At 43.7% G+C, this 6,056-nt stretch overlaps 1 long non-coding RNA gene across 2 annotated transcripts in view; it reads left to right on the top strand.

Moving 5' to 3' along the window:
* The window catches only part of LOC126996607 (uncharacterized), a 112,957-nt gene that overhangs the window by 10,964 nt on the left and 95,937 nt on the right, over positions 1-6,056 (top strand). For both annotated transcript variants that reach the window (XR_007751297.1, XR_007751296.1), the window contains exon 2: positions 2,400-2,559. This is a non-coding gene — a long non-coding RNA (uncharacterized LOC126996607). The remainder of the gene's footprint in view (positions 1-2,399; positions 2,560-6,056) is intronic.

Genomic DNA, 6,056 nt, shown 5'->3' with positions numbered 1-6,056 from the left:
ATTTTTTTAATTTCCACTTTAATCCTTGGGCTCCTCCTGTCTTCTCTAACGACATATTTATACCAAAAAAAAAATGCACAAAAATACAAATGATACTGTGCTGTGACTACATGCTTCGTCGCTGCGTTGGTTTTTCACCTGTATATAAATAATTTTCATAGCATAATTTGATGAGGGATACGTAGTTATACTTTTCTTTGTTCTCTTATATGATACTGAAGCGGCTGGAATTACATATTTTTTTCGCTTATACAAAACTGAAGCGGTTTGAATAATTAATTTTTTTTACTTATACAAAACTGAAGGGGTTGGAATAATTAATTTTTTTTACTTATACAAAACTGAAGGGGTTGGAATAATTAATTTTTTTTACTTATACAAAACTGAAGCGGTTGGAATAATTAATTTTTTTTACTTATACAAAACTAAAGCGGTTGGAATAATTAATTTTTTTTACTTATACAAAACTGAAGGGGTTGGAATAATTATTTTTTTTTACTTATACAAAACTGAAGGGGTTGGAATTACATGTATTTTTTCTCTTATATACAATACCGAAGCGGCAGTAATCATATATATATTTTCTCGCCTTGACAACACAGAGGCGGCGGGAATTCTGTATATTTTGCTTTGATCCTTTAATCCCGCGGCAAGTGAATCGCTTCCGAGAATTTCGTTGATTTCGCTTTTAATTTCGTGAGAGTGCGCGCTGATTTATTCCGTTAATTTATTTATTTAATTATCGAGCACCATTAAAAAGTTCCTCGAAGCTCCATCTTATAAAAGGGTCTATCTCTTTCTCCTCGCTGTCTCTCTCGCTTCTCTTCTCTTCTCTTCTCTTCTCTTCTCATCTCTCTCTCTCTCTCTCTCTCTCTCTCATTTTACCCTTCCCGTTCCCTCCACTCTTCCAGCCCTCGTTTCTCCCTTTCTTTACTTTTCTTTCTCTCCTTCCTTCCCTCCCTCTTACCTCCCCTTCCTCCCTACACTTATTTATTTCCCTCTTCTTCCTTTTCTCCTTTTTTACCTACTTTATCTTCCTTACTTACCAGGCTAGCTACCTCTTTCTCTACTACCTTACCTTACCTTTACCTTAGCTAACGTTACCTTACCTTACCTTATATAACCTCACCTTACCTCACCTTTCTTAATTTACCTCTTAGTAACTCATTAACACTTCCCGGCATTGCATCAGAGAGTAGAGAACAGGAGTGAGTGTAACACGTAATCAGCTTCCACACTCTTATTGCCATGGTATTCATTGTTCATATGATTCCCGGAGTTACATGAAGCAAGTCATCCCCGGGTATTTTATAGAGAAGATAATACTGCTTTCGCGTGAGTGTCGTTGCGTGTAAAGGGAGATATTGTGAGCTTGTGTGTAAGAGGAATAAACGTGCGATGCAGGTGCCGTTTGTTGTATCTGTTATATAGTATAGGAAAAGGAGGGAGACTGATATGACGTGTGTGTATTTGCTGGTTTAAACACGTGTAGGTCATTGTAGTACGGTGTTAGTATGTGAAGACAGTGATATCGTGTGTATAGCGTAATAAGAAGAAATGTGCTGTAGGTGGTGTTTGGTGTAGCTGATATAGAGCGTGGGATGGTGAGGGCATATTGACATGACGTGTGTAAGCTGGTATAAACTCGTATATGTCATTGTAGTACGGTATTAGTATGTGGAGACCGCGATTACACAAGAAAGTAAGGAGGTGGTAGGTCAATGTAAGGCAGCTCCCGTGAACTTAACCCCCTAGCATCACTATTCTTGTCTATGCTTGTGGGCTTGGGCGCCAAAATGTTTAAGAATATTGCCCTATGAAACCTCAATATACATACCTTCAAGAAAACATCCCACGTCGGAAGTAAAAGTACAAACAAGTCTTCCATTAATGCTGCTGCCCTCGCTCTCTCCCATTCACTGTCTGGCGTGCAAAGTTTGTTGTTGTTGTTGGTGGTGGCGGTGGTGGCTGCTGGCTCCTGCTGGTGTTGAAGGGAGGAAACGAGAAAGAAAGAAAGAAGAGAAAGAAAAAAGACTTCGCTGCAGCCTTTTTCTTCGCCCGAGTTGTAAAAGTCTTGAATCAATTATCAAGTAATCCCGAACTTTGAGCTCCATGCGCCCAAAGTCGATTGGCTCCTAGTTAGACAGGCGGGAGTTTTTTTTTGTGTGTGTTCTAATTTCAAAGTTTCAGCGGAGGAAGGAAAATATTGCAGGATTATATTACTTTGGCCCTCACCCCCTGCCCCTCACCCCTATCACATCCCTCACCCTATCCCTGCTTCAGCTTCCTTCCTTCTTTCAGCTCATATCCCTCACCCCTATCCCTTTGGTTGGTTGGTTTAAGTTCCTTGTATCATGGAAGAATCATCGTGAATCTAAACAAGAACCATTCTCTTTCAGGTTCGTCATCAGCCATTGCTTTAACGCTTTCGCCTACCAGTGTGATTGTTCCGACGATGGTGTGGCCAGTGGAAGAAAATGACCTATAGAAGCTGGCCCGTGAATGAGAGGGAAATAGGTCAAGTGAACTGCAATACAACACAACGGTTTCTGTTTCAAGGTAAGAAATGGTACTATAATTATACTCTCTCTCTCTCTCTCTCTCTCTCTCTCTCTCTCTCTCTCTCTCTCTCTCTCTCTCTCTCTCTCTCTCTCTCTCTCTCTCTCTCTCTCTCTCTCTCTCTCTCTCTCTCTCTCTCTCTCTCTCTCTCTCTCTCTCTCTCTCTCTCTCTCTCTCTCTCTCTCTCTCTCTCTCTCTCTCTCTCTCACACATCTGGTCGGGCGGTCTGGTCGTAAGGTCGGGTGGTCTGGTCGTAAGTTCAAGTGATATGGTCGTAAGATTGGGTGGTATGGTCGTAAGGTCGAGTATCACCAGGTCTAGCATCACCAGGTCGAACATCATCGGGTCAGGTCGTCTGGTCGTGAGGTCGGGATGAGACTCCCCGTCCGGGCGTCACTCGCAGCGCCTTTCCTCCGAAATTCGATAATGCAGGAGCCCGCGTTAAGTGAAGGCAACAAGGCGCTAATTACCGCGCGGGACGGAAGCCCTGATTGGCGCTTCTCAACGAGACGCTCAACCCTGATTACCATGACGTGCAGCCATTGATGAGGGCCGCCGTGTGTTCCCTCCCTTCCCGGCGATGTGTCTGCCGCCTTCTCTCCTTTCCTAATTCAATGTTTTCTATTTTCATCATTTGTTTCCCTTCTTATTTCCTATGTTGTCGGGAGGTCACTGGGGCCAACTTTCTCCCACACTAGTGAATGGGTGTCCTTTGTAATCCATTGTAAGGGTCGCCGTTCACGTTGGTTTTCCCTTGTTCATGTGTATAATTATGGTTGATTAGGTTTTTGAAGGAATATTGTGGCATTGTAGATGGTTACTATAGAATCAAGTTTGTGTTACGTTTCCTTATTTGTCTAAGCCATTTGCGCGGTTTGGTATTCCCTTCTTCCTGTGAGGGACGCGGTGGCTGCCTCGCCCTCGCCTTAACAGTGGAGGGAAATTGTATGTGACGAGTGCTTTTACTGCGTCAGGAGGGATCAGGCGAGGGCTGCGCCCGCTCGGGCTGTGTGGGGTGGGAAGATGGCATCTGCTGGCCTGGGATGGCGGTGCCTTATATACTATATAAAATATATATTATATAAAAGATTTGAGGCAGTTGATTGTCTTATTCACTCAATGATTTTATAAATCAGCTGAAAATTGCAGACGATTAACAAATTGACGATACTTTTGCTTTTCTTCCTTGACGTATTCACTGAATGATTACCGAAGCGGTAAGCTGCTGTCTGTCTAATAATGATTTGTTTGCGTGTGCGAGTGAAGGGAACAGACGTGTGGGAGGCAGTCAGCTGTCGATACATCTGATAGTCAGCCTTTTCCCGCGGCATCTATTCCTATGTTCGGCAACGACTCACATTTTGTGCGAAGTTTTTGTGTGCTCACTGCAAACAGCAGGTTCTGCGGGAAGCAGGAATGAAATCGTCACTACTTCCATATCCTTATAAATCTTTGCTTTAATGTCATTACAAGTGGATTTTGGCGTGAAACTCAACGCATCTTAAGTTTAAGAAGAGAGAATATAATAACTAAAAAAAAATTCAGTCCCTTTACAAACTGTCTTTAATACTGACCAGCGCGCACACACACACACACACACACACACACACACACACACACACACACACACACACACACACACACACACACACACACACACACACACACACACACTGTTTAGAAAGTTTTATAAGGCGTTTTCATGTTATAAATCTTTTGTCGTGGGCAGGGCAACGTAATAGCCGTGGTGGAGCATGTGGTCATAACACTTTGTCTCGTGAACACTGGTCGGGGAGGGGTGGAGGCGGTGGGGGCGGCGTGGCGGGGGGCGGTATTGTCAGTCGCCGCAACCCCTCACACCAACTCCTTCCAAAGGCCGAAAAGGAGATCAGTCCGGTTCTAGTGAGTGATTTTTTTATGCTCATGGTACAAAAGAAGGGTCAACCTATCACTAGGGTCATAAAACTACCCCTGGAAATGCCCAAAAACCCCTACGAAAGCCTAGCCAAATATGTGCTTGGGCCCCGAAATGTTTAAGAATATGGTCCTGAGGGGTTGAGGGGGCTTGGTGTGAGTGTGGCCACCGAGGCGTTGTGGACGGAGTGCGTTGTTAAGATAGCGGCGGCGAATTGGTGATGGCGTGGCACGGGATTGGATGCGGGGAGGATCACGTGCCGGTGTTGGTGGTGTGACTTGTGGCATCCTTTGTTTTTGCGTCCCAAGCGTCCCGCGGCACACGTTCCTCCCCTATAATATGAGAAGCCGCAACACAGAGGTCTTTCCTAATGGCACAAAGACCTTTCCTAACAATTCAAAGGCCTTTCCTAGGTACAAAGGCCTTTTCTATAGTTATCTCTTCAATACGAGAAGACGTACCACGAAGACCCTTAATAACATCTTCCCCTAACATAAGAAGATTCTCTCGCCTCTTCCTAAAGAATATATACTACATAATATTTTACCATTACAAGTTCGCCACAACACAAAGCCCTTTCCTAACTTTCTTCCCCTCAATACAAGAAGATTCCCTGCCTCGTCCTAAGGAATACACACATCACCTTTTGCTTTTAAAATTCCACCGCAGCATAAAGGCCTTTCCTAACGTTCTCTCGCAATACGCTAAGATTCCCCTTGCCTCGTTCTTAGGAATATATATATATATATATATATATATATATATATATATATATATATATATATATATATATATATATATATATATATATATATATATCATCTTTAGTCAGTATAAGACCACAACAGCACAAAGGCATTTCCTACAACGTTCTCCATCTCTTTACCTGTTGTTACTCTATTCCATCTTTCTCCGGCACTACACATTATACATAAAATTTCAATCTCTCTACCTGATAGTCACTCTACTTCAACTTTTACAATAATTAAGTTCCCATTCAATTACTTTCTTTGTTCATCTGATATTAATTCTACGCATACGACCTGCCCGAGTCTGTTTCCTCGTCTGTAGTTGTTATAATATTTTTCAACCTTTGTCTGCTCTTTAATCCATCATTGCTCGCTTCCTTCCCACCTTCTCCTTTTCAACATTTCTCCTTGTGCGCTTTCTGGCCTTCTCCTTTAAATATTTTTTAAGGTGTCAAGCGTTGGGACTGGCAGGGTACACACACACACACACACACACACACACACACACACACACACACACACACACACACACACACACACACATCACAGAAGCCTCCTTACACACATACCCTCCCTGTCCTCCCCCCCCCCTTCAGCCCCCTCACACACATACCCCCCCCATCCCCCTCCCACCCCACGGATCTACAGTACAGTATAGCCTTTCAGGGGCCGCGTCTGGCACACAACACAACACAACACAGGCAACACCACCGCTGGAAGGGACTCAGAAGCCTCGCGCGCCGCCACTCTGAAAGTCCACCAAACGTGTCGATAATAACAGCGGGAAGATGAAACTCCACCTGAGGGGCGCACCGGCCGGGGATATATACGGA

This window comes from Eriocheir sinensis, chromosome 10 (genome assembly GCF_024679095.1).
Source record: "Eriocheir sinensis breed Jianghai 21 chromosome 10, ASM2467909v1, whole genome shotgun sequence".
Taxonomy (NCBI): Eukaryota; Metazoa; Arthropoda; class Malacostraca; order Decapoda; family Varunidae; genus Eriocheir; species Eriocheir sinensis.
Note: the sequence above shows the minus strand (reverse complement) of the source record. Positions and strands in the feature narration are given on the sequence as shown.